Source organism: Micromys minutus, assembly GCF_963924665.1.
Source record: "Micromys minutus genome assembly, chromosome: 15".
Classification (NCBI taxonomy): Eukaryota; Metazoa; Chordata; class Mammalia; order Rodentia; family Muridae; genus Micromys; species Micromys minutus.
In genome coordinates this window covers 58,092,067-58,109,163 of record NC_137984.1, presented here as the reverse complement: position 1 = coordinate 58,109,163, position 17,097 = coordinate 58,092,067, and the positions used below count along the sequence as shown (strand labels likewise).

At 39.9% G+C, this 17,097-nt stretch overlaps 1 protein-coding gene across 14 annotated transcripts in view; it reads right to left on the bottom strand.

The window, feature by feature from the left end:
* MBNL1 (muscleblind like splicing regulator 1) overlaps nt 1-16,896 on the bottom strand; it is a 146,507-nt gene extending 129,611 nt beyond the window's left edge. For 8 of the 14 annotated variants that reach the window (XM_080929415.1, XM_080929408.1, XM_080929421.1 and 5 more), the window contains exon 1: nt 16,130-16,421. The gene's annotated coding sequence lies outside the window, so the exon portion shown is untranslated. Of the gene's footprint in view, nt 1-16,129; nt 16,422-16,441 lie in introns of those variants that run through there. The other 6 variants (XM_080929417.1, XM_080929414.1, XM_080929419.1 and 3 more) reach the window with 5 other exon arrangements.
* Between the last annotated feature and the right edge of the window lie 201 nt (nt 16,897-17,097).

Sequence of the window (17,097 nt, the reverse complement as noted above, 5' to 3'; positions counted from 1 at the left end):
TGCTAAAGAGGAAAAACTACTCTTCCCTAATTAGTTTAATTGCACATAAGGGTCTGTGCATGCTGGAAAAGCTGTAACACATGAAGAAACAAGAAGAGATGACTACAACCTGTTAATAAGACAGTGATTAAAGCTCCACGAATTTCTACCAGCATCATATGCTCTTAAAAACCAATGACCACCTTCCTGTGGCAAATCAGAACACAACCATAGTTAACAATAAACTTAAATAACTGCCAATGGCTTGTTAATTCCAACACTTACTTTTCTGGGATATAGATGCATTAGAAAAATACTAGGCTACATGACTCAGCCCTTAAGGCTTCACTATTCAAAGTATGTATTCCTGGTACATATATGTGTGCTGAGGCTGGAGACTAGAACCCAACAGCTTTACCATCTTCAGGATATTCTAACTTAAGATTTCTGCAACTTCAATCATCAAAAATCTGAAAGGCTACTTTGAACAGTCACTGCTTACTGTGTTTTTACTTGGTCATTTCCTCAAACCAGGCTATATAATGGAGGAGGTGGTTAAAGGCTATGAGGCATGGCTATATCCTTTCATCTGCTTCAGAAAGTCGGTGCATTTTAAATTGTAACTATTTAAAATAAACCTTCCCATCACTAAACTACACTGGATACTATAGAATACAATTCATTATGTCTTCAAACAGTTATGTTTTAGTTTTGTCTAACAATCCCCCCCCCCCCAATCAAGTAGGCAAGAAGAAAACCTGTTTATTAAAGGACTGTAATGTTGACAACATGGGCAGATTAAAACAATAGTCTGACAGCAATGCCAGAACTGGTCCTATTTTCCCACCACGTGATTGTTTCATAAGTTACTAAACAAATACATGCAAGAGAAATGCTTATGTTCTTTTTTTAAAAAACATAATCCTTTAGTTTTCTTATAAGTTCTTTATTTCTATTAATTAAAATAAAATACATTATGATCTATAATGTCAAATAACATTTGATACTGTGTTTTCAAACTGCCAGCTTCATATCAAAGAGCAGGAATAGAATGTTGGGTGCAGTATGTCCCTAGAAGGGCCCATCCTTAGCTGTTTGTTTGGAGGTTTCCCCTTGAGATGGGAGGGAGGGAAGATGGAACTCTTCTGCAGAGTTGAAATACTCACCTTCTGTATGCATACAGCAGAAACCAAGACACCCATTATGTACATACACTAAATAAGAATATTCTGACAGTACCATACCCATCAGCTCTTCCTCTACCATAATATTTACTATGTTTTGAGCAGAACAGAGGACTAGATGCCCAGCAGCTGACTGACAGGCCGACTACCTAGATGAACGCTTTGAGTGTAACACTGTGACTTGACAGTAACACCTGGAGGATGACTACCCTTCTGTGCTCTCATCAGAGAAAGTGAACACTGTGAGCAGAGATGGTGTGTAGGGACAAAGCAGGACACAGCAACGTGAGGAGACACAGGAGTGCTGATCTAGGAGAGCCACCAAAGCAGTTTACAAGAGCATCCGTGAAGATGGAATGGTTTAAATTAGCCATATCACATGAGTTTTAACAGCTGATAAAGCCATAAGAAAGTAGTCCAGGGAGAAAGAAGTAAGTGATTAAAAGGCATACTTGACATTTTCTAAATCCATACTACACGAATTCCCTGTTGGCAAAAAGAAATCATAAATAGCAAATTGGTCTATAACATAAAAAGAGAAAGTCAAAACAAACACAAAAATTAAAAACTCTGGTTCCCAAGTCCCAAATATCTTCTTGGAAAAACCTGCAGGAACTCAAGAGCTATTCTTCTAACTTTGCCTCATGGTTGTCCTTTTTCTTACTAGCAGAGAAAAGTTATTGTTTTCCTTAAAACAAAAGAAAAATAAAAACAAAAATGCACGTTCAACTCACAGTGACCATAATAAATGAATAAACAAAAAAACGAAGAGATGGAATCATCCTGTACATTGCTTATGTTTTCTGATCACCCTAGAGACAAGCACTGGGAAAACAGACATCTAGCCCTGGAGGGATCTGCTCCTCAGTCAAGGACAGAAAGTAACAACTATATTATAAAAAGCTAGAAGTACACATTCTGCTGAGGAACTAAAGAGGTCAGAGGTGACTTCGAAGTTGACAACAGATCTAGGGCTGACTTGTACGAATGGTTTTGTTAGCGGACAGGGGAGGGTGGTTCTGCTTTTCAGAGTCAGTGCTGGGGACTGACCCCACAGTTGTGCACGTGCTAGTCAGGTGCTCTGTCACTGGGCGGCAGCACCGGTACAAGGAGGAAGGACTGTTTCATCTGGCAAGGAAAAGGCAACAAGACAAAGAACTGTCAACAAGTCCGGCCTGGGAAGCCCTGCCCGTGAAGACCACGGGCTGCCTCTCTGGAGCCACTACTTGCAAAGGGATTGGTTACAGCTCTGGGCAGGGACCAAGTCAGAAAGGGTCTGAGCTGAAGAATTCAGCGTGCACTTCCAATATCTAACCCAAGGGCACAGCTGCACAGCTAAGGATTAAAAAGTAAAGCACAACTCGGGGTAGAAAAATAAGATTTAAAATCTTATGAACAAAGTGGGATTCTTGCCTTGACTTCCAAGAAATCTTGCTTTAGTTGCAGCAGAGTGGAGATAAATCTAATGCTTGAGTTCATCTTAACTGTACTATTCACATTGTCCCTTCTAACAGGTTTTTCTTTTACAATTGTGTTTGTTGCACACGTTACTGTAGTAAGGCAACCCGTTTTGTTTTTGTTTTGATGAAGTACATCACATATAAATAACACTAAGGCAACCTTTGTCCTGTTTATAAAACCAGAGGTGAATAACAAACTTTCAAAAGATAAGAGAGTTTAAAAGTCATCAGTTAAGTAAATCTCATTACTCTATAAATATTCAATGATAGTCATAACCAATTAGAACACAATACTGAAATTAGCAATTGTTCTGTACTCTACAGTCCCTGGGTTCAGCAACCTATGTCTTCACACAGCTGTCTAGGTTGACCTTCCCTGTGAATCAGCACTGCTCCTCTGATGCCAAAATGACCTTCTGAAACTTACAAGGCTTCCAAGGCTGCAGATATTTTCAGCTGTATCAGCCTGGCTGTCATAAAGTTCTGCATGACATTGAGTGGCAAAGCTGGCACCTTCTGCACCAGCCTGACCTTTTAAACTCATGAGATGTTGCTACCACTCCAAGATGGATTTTCTTCCTATATAATTTTATGAAACTATTCTTCTTGGTTAATTGTGAGGTGGTGATTCTTACAATAAAATATCAATTTTTATATGAAAATAAATGTATTCCTTTAGGCACACATAGTAAATCTTTCATCAGCACACACTTTAAATAAATTTTAAGTTCCACCTATGAATTATAATTTTTAAAATTACTGGAGCACTAGAAATATTTAATGTACCTACTAAGTGTCAGTATATAAAATAGCCACTTTCAAATTCTTTAAATTTCTATATTTTACAAAATACTTAGCATCTACGTTGACTATAAGGTCCAGTACAATGTCAAGAATATGAGGGGCCAATGTCAGTAAGCATAGCAACAACTGCATGCTTAATTTATTTCATTTTCTTCCTAAACACTGCCTTAGTGTATAACTTTCAAACCTAAGCATCTTTATCTATATAGATACAGCTATGCAGTCGTCTTTGCTGAATCATAAAGGGAAATCTTGGCGCCCATTAATATCAATAATGAAAATATGAGTAAATCGGTTAAAATTAAATGGAAGTGGAAGAAAATGAAAGTGGAATTTAAGGCATTAAGGCATGTTAATAAGGTTCTGAATAACAGGAGCTATCAACTGTGAAGACAATCCTTCACAATCACAGCTTAGTTACATATTTACATATGCATGCACATATTAGAATACTTCCATTACCTTCTATTAGATGAGATAGTGTTCAATATTGTCATAAATTTTCCTTAGTAATACACACTTACAAAATGACTCAACATTTCAATATAAAGCTATAAACTAACCCATCTGTGGGAAAACCAATCCCTCTAACACACTCACCCTGTTCCAATTCATCTTCAGTTCCTGTGATACTTTGTCACCATGTGTAGACTACACATGGACATATGGGCGTCACACAAAGCTGTGCACACCCCACACACATGAGCATGAGGGAAAATGAGGAGGGAGTAAAACAGTATTCAGAAATCTCTGGTAATTGCAGAAGTATTTGACTTTGTATTATTTTAATGATAAAAACAGGTCTCTTTTATAATGAGAGAAATTAAATTAATTCCCAAAAATGCAGTTAAGCAGACAATCAAGGTACTTGCTCCATCCTTTTTGGGCTCAAGACAGTTTTTAAAATGTATCACTAAGCAAGACAGCCACCACAGCTATTGAGAGAGTATGTCACAAATGACAATCAGACACACCTTTATAGATGCAGCTATCTTTGAAATTGTTGATAAATAAAAGAAAATATTTGTAGTCCATTAATATCAGGAACAAAAGGATGAGTAAATAGGTTAAAACTTAATAGAAGTGGAAGAAAACGTTGGAGATGGTTTTCGAGTCTAAAATTGGATTTTGCTGGTCTTGCCATGTAATGAGGCAAAGGCCGTAGACTGAGGACATGGCACAGAGCTCAGGGCAGACCAGGCTGTCCAGCAGAGCCACATTTCAAAGCCCGGCACTCCATGTCCACTCATCTCCTGCCAGTCTACACCCATAATTCTTTTAAAAACCTCTTCACATTTTACCTCTCCATTAAGACTTTCTATAATTAACTGTGGTAGACCTTGAGTTTGTGTGTGTGTGTTTTAACTTAATCCAGACCATATCCAGGGAAGAAAACAGCACAGAAAGAGCAGAACTGCAGGCTGCAGGACGGAGGCCAGATTTCTACAGCACCTTCCTGTTGGCCCTGGAGCAAATGGCCTGACCTTATTCTTCCCAAGCACCTGTTTCCTCACCTATGAGCCACCATGAGGGACAAACCTGCTTCTCTAGGAGCTTACGTTATGTTTGGCCACAATACTAAAAGAACAGCTACTCACCAAGTAAGGAGCTACTTACAAATGATAACGATAAACTGTCAGATCAGTTCTGACTGGCTTGTCTTCCTTATTTCACCTAGAACAAGCCACACATTTTACAAAATCATAAACTATGTTTTAAATGTCAGTCAAAATCCTACAATAAACGTTTGATGCAGTGGTCCTTAAACAAATATTTACCCACGTAAACTGAGCAATGATAAAGCAATCAAATAGAAGGGTTGGGTTTTCCAACCTAGAATGTAGATTGGATCCTGAGAACAAAGAGCAAATACTTGGGAGGTGATGGGGTCTTACATAATGCGCTTACTTGCACTGTCACCATGTGAGAGCTTGGATGCAAGCCTGCCAAAGCGGGATAAAAAAGAAGAAGAAAATGCTGTTTCCTATGCACAAAGAAAAGGTAGAGGGGGAAAAAGCTCACTGTGCATATCTGAACCATGGTTAATAAACTCAAATAACAGCTCAGCTCTCACTAATGGCTTTTCCCCTCCTTTTAACACAAAGGCTCTGAGACTTGTGTCTCAATACTCAAGAATTTTTGTTTAGTTATTTCTTTTATTTTCTGAGACTATAATACATCATTATCCCTTCCTTTTCCTTCCTCCAAATTCTCCCTATATCCCTTCTTGTCCTTCATTTTCATGGCCCCCTTTTCCTCTATTCTTACATTCATATATGTATGTATATGTCTGTCTCTATCTCTCACACACATACACATAAAGCCTGCTCAATCTGTTGATTAACAGCTAATATGAAGAATTTAGTGAGAAAGAATTGGAATTAGTTCTGCATAGCCAGATGAAGCTGTGACTGGTCATGCTCATGTACGAAAAACTTCAAAAGAAATTGTTTACTTAGTCACATCATTTTAACAACTATAAATTGGCTTTGTTTTTCCTTAAAGGAGTCATGCTTCCTTTAAAATGTTTTGTTTTTCTGAATAGATTTATGCAAATTTTACACTATCTAGAATCTTTCTTGTGCCCACATTGCTTTATACCATTGTTATTAGTGAATATTCCGATTACAGTCCTGGAAATCAGTACTGAAAACACATCTTGCACATCCCTACCTACAAAGGATAATCCTGACAGGCCACAAATGGTCAGTGCACTCTACAGTATTTGATAAAAAAAAACATTTGCTTGGAAACCAAAATCAAGACAAAGACAACTCTATTCTCCTCTTTAAAAAATTACTAGCTATATGTTCTAATAGCTCATAAAAGAGGCATTTGTTAGCAGAGGGATACATCCCCTACAGAGTGGGTCTTCAATGAGAAACTATTCATTAAAGCCACAAGTGAATGGGTCATGAGGTTAGAATATGTTTTGTACTTACATGTATCACTTCTTAGTGAAAATTCTATGGTAGCATATTACTGTTGGAAAAAATATGGTAGACATGCTAATGGATTCTGCATTGGTAGAACAAACCACACCCGAACTCAGGATGTTTAGAAAATAGTGCACATGTGTATGTTTATCATAGGAATCAAGAGCTACCTTAAAATACAGGCGTAGAAGCATTTGCAGTTGTGCTGAGCACCTGGAGTATCCATGGGTTTGGTCATACATGGGTGGGGGCGGGGGCGCTTCCCAGAACAACGAACATGGATCCTGAGGACAACTACACATTTGAACTTCACTAAGTTTTCTCTAAGAGAAGCACGGACTGATGTGCCTACAGTCAAGTGCACAGACAAGCCACACAATGGTGACTCCTTCTCCTGTCTGACAGTAGGAGTGTCTTAAGGATTTTAAAAAGAAAAAATACTGAGCACTTTATGAGCTCTATACAATTTAGAGTCTAATTCTGAAGCAAGACAGTTTTTGTTTTGTTTTGTTTTCTTGTTTTATGTTTTTCTTTTGTTTTATTTTTACCTAAATTTGTATCTTCTTGACCAGGCATGGTGCCCTGTGTCTCTTTTTCAACTCTCAGAAAGCCATGAGAGAAAAAGTACATTACAAAATGTAGCTTAGAATGAGTCCCTAGGTAAAAAAATAATAATAATAAAGATTTTAAAATTATTGTATAAATGTCATACTTATTCCTATAAGAATCACATGAATCCCATAAATAAGGAGGGTACGGGGAGCAGTGACCTGAGTTCAATTTAGTGGCCTACTGATCGGCTGTGTGTATCTAGGCAATTCTCAGCATCCTCATCAATATCAGGAAGATGAGTTCTCCCTTCAGCTCTTATCTGCTCAGCACTATTAGGCTGTTTTCCACTCCCAGTGTTTTTTCTGAAAACAATGTAGCTTTCACACAAAGACCATGTCCCAGTATGAAAACTCTGTGTTTATAACTACTACCCACATTCCACAAAAATGATAGGTGTCCAAATATATTCATTAATGAATTTTTTAAAAGATAAGACTCATTGTTCAACGTGGTAAAGATTTAAAGGAACAGCACAGGTTAAGCTTTGATCCATAACTGAGGGGATGTATTGGTCTTCTTCCCAATGATAAAATCACAGAGCAAGTAACACAGGGATTCTTATGTGAGCTTTAGTGAGTCTTACTTAACAGGGCACACTTTCTAAGCTTAGCATGCACTGTTATTGTATCTGTACAGCCCAAGGCAGAAACTAGGTAAGAAAGAATAAAATAGCAAGAGAAAAAGGTATTTGATAAATGTGCTTTTTTTCATAATAGCCACAAGACATAAAAAAGGGAAAATGATTCTCTTGTTCTGCATAAACAATCTGAAAGTAGTAATAGTGTCAAGTCTATAGCCTTTCTATGTACTAGCATCTACTACTACAGTAGCATGCATCAAGTAGTTACACATAGAGTATTTTATGTATGACACAGCACATACACATGTCCCAACTTGGGGAGGAGAGGAGAGGTTGGCATCTTCCTCCTCTAGACCTTTTCCTTCATCTTTTGAATTATTCTCAACAATTCCCTACATGGGCTGGAATAGATCTTCCTGTCTCCACCTCCCAGTGCTAGGATATAGGTGTCCACCACCATAATCTTTTTATAGAGGTTTTGGGATCTGACCTCAGGTCCTCACATTTGTACAGCAAACACTTGGCCCACGAACATCTCCTCAGTTCCTCAGTTCCTATAAACAGAATCTTTCTGAAAACTGTCTTGCTTTTATGAGGATATCTCTTTATAAATAATAAATAAAATATAATCTATCATTTATTTCCTTCTATGTTAAACAATGTTAGGCCATTTATTTGTAATATATAATAAAGGGATTTACATGTAAGGCCTTCTACTTTCAACATAGACATTCTACTAACCCCTGATGAAAGGCAATGCAAATACATTTTTTTTGCCTATATAAGAATCAACTATTAGTTTCTAAGAGTGACTGACTGTTAAGGATTTTTATGTCCAGGAGAAATAATACCACAGTCACACTGATACAGTCCCTAAATAGCAACCCAGAGAAGTCTAAATGTCAGCCACATTGAGCACATTGCAAACTCATTCTATCATGACTCTCTCTGCCACCTTGTTTATCATTGAGGATAGGACATACAGAAGTTCTATGTGAACTGAATTAAAGGACCAAACTTCCTAACTAACATACCCATTAAGATTCAAGTGTGTTTACTGTAGAATTACAACTGTAGAATAGAGTTTTCAGTGGTCCTCAGACACTGTGCTTCCAGGTACCTGGACAACAATGACACACTTTGAGAAGGTGGCGCTTCTCAATAACTGAACTATTCAAGATAAACAATAACCGTGTTTCTCTCTAATTGAGATTTTAAAATACAATCCTGTTGTTGTTGATGAGGATGTTGTCGTGGCTTTGCATTTGGATTTGAACAGGAGTTTGCTAGATTACCCATGGGTAATCTTGAACACCAGATCTTACAGCTTCAGCTCACTGAGTGCTGCACCAACATACCTGGCTGACTCTGGTTCTTCATTTTAACAGTGTTCATACCTATCAGTATGATTATAATTATGATAAAGTTTTAAATAAGAACATTTAAAATTCTAAATAGTCACGATACAAACCATGTATCCCTTCTTCCAGCACATATCCAATCATTTGTATGTGCTCTAGAGCCAACAGTTCTATTTCTATCACAAAGCATTTCCTACCACATGTCCTTCACCTGCTCCCAACCAATCTGTATTTCTTCCCAGGAATTGTCTTCCCCCTGTTCAGGGCACGAAAGCACAACTTCCTCTCAGAAGGTGACTCCCCTATGCAAACAGCCCCTTGTGCACTCGACTGTCACACACCTGCATGTACTGCATGCTATCCAATGTGGTTCCAGACTCCCTTTCCCACCCCTTTCTGTTCCTTTCCTGCACTACCCTACTTTCTTCTCTGCCCTCCACCATTTACCCTTCCTCTATACATTTCTTCACGCACTGCTGCATGACCCATGTAAAAAGTATCTCCAATGTTTGATGTCTTAAATAACCCCCAAAGCACATATTTCACTGGTTTTATTCTTTTACATAAGTGCGGATATTCTAAAAACTACACTGCTACAGCTCAAGTCCTCTTTGGGCTATTTGGTAACTACGTAATCTTGTGTAATAAACTTGAAATATCTCCGACCCAGTTTCCCAATCTCAGAAACCAAGACATTAGCAGGGCTATCTCGTGGAGGTCTGCTGAAGAACGTGTGCATTACTTTAAAACCTCACTGTACACACAGGAGTCATTCTCCAAAGTGTTAGCAGCACCACTACTCTTTAACACTAGGGACAAGACGAAGTAGTAAAGGGTTAAAATGTGTATGTGGGGAAAAAAATCAAGTCTTCAGGTTCTGGAAATAACAAAAAACTCCTTGTCATACTAATTAGCTCTTAAGACAAAACTTCTAAGATCTATGTTACAGCTGTAGAGAATACTTAAGGAGATTTTATAAAGCAATATACAAGCAGCAACTATTATTAATTTAGAAATTGTTACTCATACAATTATAATATCACAGACTGCTTGATGGAAAATATTTCTCTGAAACCTACTGTTCTGGTCAAGAAACTGATAAAATGCAATAAGTACATAAGACAAAATTACAATATTGGCATCAGCCCTTATAGGACAAAAGAAATCACAGCCAGGAAGGTCTTAATTATTCTGCCTGTAGTGTATTAAAAAGAGAAATTTCAAAATAAACTTAGATATGGTATTTCTAAGAATTTCTTACATCCTTTCAAACTTAGCTTTTAAGTAAAAGTAAGCATACAAATAACAGTAGGTAGGCCTTTTGAAGAAGACAAGTGAGCTAAGTATAGGCAACACTTCATGTTTCACTCCAATCTCCCAAGAGCAAGCTGACCCATGAACTGACTCTGCTGACTACCTCCCTGCTTTCTCCCTACTACAATGAGTAAAGGAACTACCATGCAGACAGCTTTCTTCTATGATCAGGTAACATACTGACATCTCACTTTTTCTATAATCAATAATACTCATTCCTAACTGTTGGACAGAAGGTGAAAATAGACAGTTGTAAATAGTCTGCAAATTCTAATACTAAATCAAGTTTAGAAAACATCTTTGATAATAATGTTTACAACCTGTGTATTACTGCTTTGAACTTTAGTATCCTTAGACTTCAATACAGTTCATGCTTAGATATGCACTGACCTGTAACTTTTGAAAAAAAAAAAAAAAAACACTTAATTGTTTCCTTACCATTTTTTTTAAACTGTGGAGAGATGTCAGTACCAGAGTCCTAAGAGAAGAAATCAGACTTCACCAAACCTTCCCCAGACTGCTTCTTAAAATGGCAGCAATGTTGCTGGTTTTTAATCCACAAAATATTACTCCAGCCTGAGTGCAAAATTATCAGATACTCTTTGACTTCTGTATTTCTTTCATTTGAGTACTGAGAAGCTAGAAGTTGTAACTGCTTCTACAAGCCTCTTTACCCAGAGGTGCTTCTCCTTGCCTGCATATTCTGTATCCTTAAGTTTCATTTTCCCTAACAAAATGCATCAAAGTTTCATTTGGTATGCTGAACTTGGAATGTTTGTGGTATATAATAAAGCTGTCATCAAAACCTTGGTAAAAATGCCTAATTCTCAATCTAGCTTTCTCTTCTACAAATTGTCTATATGGTTTATTCACCTCAGCTGCCATTTTTGTTCTCCTGACATTTGCATCTATACAGCAGAAGATATCCTGTTTCAGTGTCTACTGATACTAATAAACAATACTACCAACTTTCTAGTTTAGATCATTTGGGAAAAATTATACAATGCATAGAGCTACATAAATGTTACATATAAACAGAGAGAAACATTCCTGGATGGATTCAGTGAATGCTTTAAAGGGTAGGTTATGGTAAAGCTGGAAAACTAGAACACTTTGGGCTTTGGTTTACTTATTTATCTGGAGATGCCCTTAACCAGAACTACATCAGGACCTTTCTTTGTTTCATGCCAAGTTCTATACCAGGCTGGGGATAAGAACTTACTCAAGCAATGGATTAGTATCTGCTGAGCTGTAGCCCTCTATGTCAAACAGGGACCCTCTGTATTATCTTAACTTTCATGAAATACCACTATAACATTTCAAATTATATCCCCTTTAAAACTATATATAGACAAATAAATATCTATTTGATGTTATATGGCTTCCCCTAGACTTCAGATAATGTATCCTGTAGTGTTTAACAAAGAATAATCACAGAAACCAAGTAAGAACCTTTAAAAAGTGGGGCAAGTATAAAAAGAGAGCCCTAACAGTCTAAAATTTAAGAAGTCTCTCAAAGATTATTGGGTCTCACAGGCACATGTGACAAGCACCTTTCTAACATTGTGTCCTAAAGAACAGACATAGCAGTCTGTCATGCTCTTTTAAATGTAATAGTATGTACCAAACCATAACTGTGGATATGTTAGGATTTTTATTTCCCTCAAGAATATCACTACAGTGCTTACATAAATATATAAACATGGAAACACAGTAAACATAAGTTTCCCTATCTCAATTCTTAAAACAGAAATGTCTATAGACATGGTATGTCAACTGATCCCTTCCAACTAGCTGCTTTTCGATTAATGAATTCTCCACCACTTACCTAACATGCTTCATGACTCATCAGATATGAACACAAGTTAACAAGGATCTTCTCTCTCCTCTCTTTGCACCACAGCCGTTTACACTAATATGAAATATGGTTGTTTCCACAGATGACAGAATTGCCATGCTGCCAAATTAGGATAAATTCTCCCTGAGGCACCATTTGAGATATGGCTCTACCGAGAGAGAGAGAGAGAGAGAGAGAGAGAGAGAGAGAGAGAGAGAGAGAGAGAGAGAGAGAGAGAGAGAGAGAGAGAGAGAGAGAGAGAGAGAGAGAGAGGAAGGAATAGGGAGGGAGAGAGGGAGGGAGAGAGGAAGGGACAGAGGAGGGAGAGGGAGGGAGGGAAGGGAGGAATGGGGGAGGTATGGGAAAAGGAAGAGGGGAGGGAGAGATGGAGAGAGAAAGAGGGAGGGATGGGGGAATAAGGGAGAGGGAGGAAGGGCGGGAAAATAATAACGTGTATGCTTTTGCTATCCTTCAGGAAAATATGAGCAAGCATAACTTTACATGGCTAGAAAGGAACCACATTTTCTGGTATAGCACTCACTCTGCAAGACATAACTTCAGTTATGACAGTATCTGAAAGGAATGTGCCCAGGACAATGTGATTGTGCCTTGTTTACAGGTGGATGCTTTCTCAAGAATAAAGACTATGTTTCAAGGCACAGGAATGCCTAGGAACCTGTAACATCACAACAGAAACATAGACTCCCCTTACACACAAAGCAATGCCCACATCATACAGGTGGAAATCTTTCATTTCTGTAAGTTGTTTGGCCTTGTTTCATGTCTTTATTTTCTAAGAAAGGTCTGTCATAACAAAAGAAAATACATATTAGGCACCTGAAGATAATTGCTGTTTATGAAGCACTATTTTAAAATAAATTTCTCTGCCTTGCTTCTGTTTGGTAACTGCAGGACAATGATAAGTAGTGTTTCCAAGTGTCTCAGAGTAGCAATCATGCCCTATTCTGGCCTCTGAAAGGCGTTAAGCTCATCCTCATAATTATAAGTCTGTCTCTGCGAGCACCACCTCATCATTAACTCTCTAAGCCAAATAGTAGTTTTGAAGAAATAAAAATAGATGTTGAGGTAGTATTTTTGCTCAAATTTTGGTTACAATGGATGAGAAAGACGAGTCATCTAGTTTGTGTGTATAATAAGCATCTTTACCTTGTAAAAATAAAAATCAGTTTTGGAGTATTTTGACTAGAGAACTCTAATTTAAGCTTTTTCTCAGAATACTGCTTTCCTGCATTATTTCAAAACAGTGCCACCTCTCAGAACACAAGCCATATTTGTTATATCAAATTTTCTAGTTGTTGGGGGGGGGTAAACAGTAAAAAATGGTAAATAAATATTAATAAAATGTTCTGTCAAAAGCAATACTCAATACATTATCTTTAAGATAGTTAATATAAGTATAATGTAATCAGATGTTTTACAGTCTTTGTACAAATCTTTCACAAGCTAACATGCATTTTACATAAAACATCTCAATACTAGTAGGACCTGTCACTACTGGCTTCTGTACCTTGCAGCACACTCTAAACTTCTTGGAAAATGGATCTCTTGATCTAGAAATCCAGACACTCTAAAACCTTCCAAAGCATCCTGTTAGGACCCTAAGCAGAATCTGACCATCATATATACAGGGCCTCTCCAATGCCCTTTACGGGGGGGGGGGGGGGGTGGACAGCAGCAACAACAACAAAACCCCCAACTGCCTACTCATTTGGGCTTACTCCAAGCAAGATCTGAAGCTGCAACCAGACCATTTTTGCCTCCATAAATAAATCAAATACAAGACTAACCTAGTGTGACAGCAACGGGGTGAGGAGCAATACGTAAAAATGTTTTCTTACTTCCAATAAACCTTGGAAGTATTATATAAGAATGGCACACTCTTCCTTAGGAAAGCCATCACTGCATGTTTCTACCCGCCTCCTCCACCCCCAAGGAGAAACCTTGAGATAATCTCTTCTTGCTATGAAAAGAACCAAGTGTTTCATTTCACAGGAATTCTATGCCCTGAGCAAGAACAGAATGTTAGAACCAAAACTTAATGAATTCCACTTGGAGTCTGCCTCAGACATGAAAGTGTGCACACAAGCAGTAATATCTAAAGCCATATAAGACTTTGCTTTCTCCTTTGGCATGTGCCGAAATACTACATGTGTATTTTATACTCAAGTTTGCTCTCAGTTCTAGGAGAAAAATATTAAATGGAGCATATGTGAGGTCTGTTTAAGTCTTTCCTAATAATAAAATGTGCCAATGATGTATATGGTGGCTTCAGTGACATGTAATTTTAACACAGATGAACAGGTTTCCTGCAGCTGACCCAACCAGTTCTATAAACACAACAGTCAACTTAGTTTTGGCTGAGGAAACTGCACTAAACAAAGAAACATAAAAACTATGTCTAGATCTTGAAAAGGGGAAAAAAGGCATAACAGAGATAAAAAGAAAATGAAACACTGTTACAAATACAGGAAATCAGAACACGATGGGATTCTTGAAAGCTAGTTTAGCTGTCACCAAGTTTTCAGGAGGCAAAGATGGAAGTGACAGCCACGTGCCTTCTCGGACTGTGAAATACCGCTTTGTCTTCAGGCTACCTAACTCATATTTAACACATTCTGCACACTGAACTAAGTCCTTCGGAACTCTGTAGCCTTCCAACTTTCACTTTAACTTGTCTTGGGGATCGGAATTTTATCTCACAAACAGAAGCAGGTTAACAACACCAGCACTGTAAAGCCATGGAAGAGAATGTGGACAGAAACATTTCATCTTGGTGTGGGAAGTTATGGCCTGAGTAAGTTCTTTGTATGAACACTGTGTAGAAACTCTGGAAGGGGACTAACATGTCCACTAGCGTACTATTTCAAAGGCTGAGGAAAGCCTGTGTATCCAAACTCCATAATTTCGACTTCCCGCTCCTTGTATTAATTTGTTTATGAAATAGCTTAGAGTGTGGCAGACTTTATTAGTTACTTGTTATGGTGTGTGCCTGTGCTGGTGCACAGAAACCTAAGACAGTGGCAATAACCTTCCAGGCAGCTACTAACTTTGTTTTTTGTCCAGGAGCAGGAGATGTATAATGCACATAAACCCATCTTAGCAGCCTAATGGGCCTGTCTCAACACCTGTATAGTTGTAACATGCTGTGGGCTAGCCAGGAAATCTTCAACTCTCTCTCTCTCTCTCTCTCTCTCTCTCTCTCTCTCTCTCTCTCTCTCTCTCTCTCTCTCTCTCTCTCTGTGTGTGTGTGTGTGTGTGTGGTTTCTTTAAATCTCGTGTTACATGCTCTAAAAATCAAAGTATTCTCATATGACACATTACCAACAATATCACTCTCGTTCTTTTTTTTTTTTTTTTTTTTTTTTTTTTTTTTTTTTTTTTTTAAGGTTGAGGAAAGGCTACATATTTATTTTGGTTTTAACAAACCAGTCCATATACTGACTACTTTTCATGAAAGCAACTCTACCAGCCTTAAGTGTGGCTCCACCCTGAAAAGCTCTATACTTACTTTTCTTACAGTTTTGAGTGACGCACTATAAAACGACCAGAAAGGGAGGAAAAGGGGCAGCCCTCTCAAGCAGGGCGTCTTCCGCCCTGTAAACTTGGCGAAAAAAATACACTGGCCTGAAATACAGCACTCTCCATATAAGGCAGCCCAACTAAACATGTCATGCGTAATTTATGGGTGGCAGGCAGAGCATTAACCTCTGCGTGCACATACTTGGCCCACATGAAGCCTGTGCTGGACGGCACCCCCGGCAGAGGAATGCGGGCGCTGCCGGGACCCGCGCGACCGGTGGCCGTCCTCGTCGACCCTTGCAGAGGTCACCGAGTTCACAGCACTCGGCCAAGCACCTGACCCCGTTCCCGGGCCACCGCTCCAGCCCCGCGGCGCCCCCGCGGGGGCCTGCAGAGACGCGGGACAGGGCCGGGAGCCGCGGCGCGCGGCCGCGGGGCGGTCCTGGGACCCCCGAGCGCCACCCGAGGTCGCCGCAGCGCCGCCCGCAGAGCAGAACAATGCGCGGCCGCCCCGCCACTCACCTCTCACGTGGCCGCGCAGGCTGCTCGCCGGAGCCCCGACTGCCCGGGGCATTGTGGGATCGCGACTCCGGGTTGCCCGCCGCGGGAAAGGGAACTGGCCGGGTCCGGGTCACGGGAGCAGGGCGAGCGCCCCGACTCGTCGGGTTGCGGCGAGAGACTGTGGCATGTCGCCGTGCAGCCTCTTATCGCCGCGCGCCGGTTTCCGCCGCTGCGCGGCCCCTCCCCCGCGCCAGCCCCGCCAGGAAGGCGCGCGGACGCGCCGAGCTCCCACGCGCGCCCCGGCCCCCGCCCGCCCGGGCCCGCGCCGCTCACCGCAGCTCCTGCTCCGGGACTCCGCGCCCAGCCCGCGAGGCCCGCAAGGTTAGACAGAAGGTTAGAGTCAGCGGCCCGACCTGCAGAGGCAGAAGAACCGCACCTCTTGGAACCTGGAAGGCGAAGGGCGGGAAAGAAGCAGCACGGGTGTTGGTGGCTATCTCTGTAGGCAGTCAGCGCTCACAGTTTTGGAGTTCTTGGTGGAAACTAATCCTCACACAAACACAGGCCACCTTCCTGTCTCATTGGCAAATAAGACTTACAGTTTATAGGCTCCCTTACTTCCAACTCTACAGAAAGCAAGCAGGGCTCCCTCTTTTAAAATAAAATAACTTCTTGGTCTACGCAGGAGTACTCCCACGCAAACAAGCCCTGGGCAACTTCCAGCCTGAACCAATGAAACACCAGCCCCTAGTTCACTAGGTGCTGTCCTGTAACTTGGCTTTGAATGAAAAGAATTCAGGACGTTCTGAGAAGAGATAAAGTTTGAAGATCTGCAGACAGGATTTCCAGCGAATTTTAGGAATTCTGATAACTTTGTCAGGGATGATTTTTAACTAAAAAACGTTTGTTTCGTGGTTTGAACATAAGTTGAGATTTGGTAAGCGACGGCAAATTGTAGCTGGATTTCTCCCTGTGTGTTTGTGTTGAGTGGG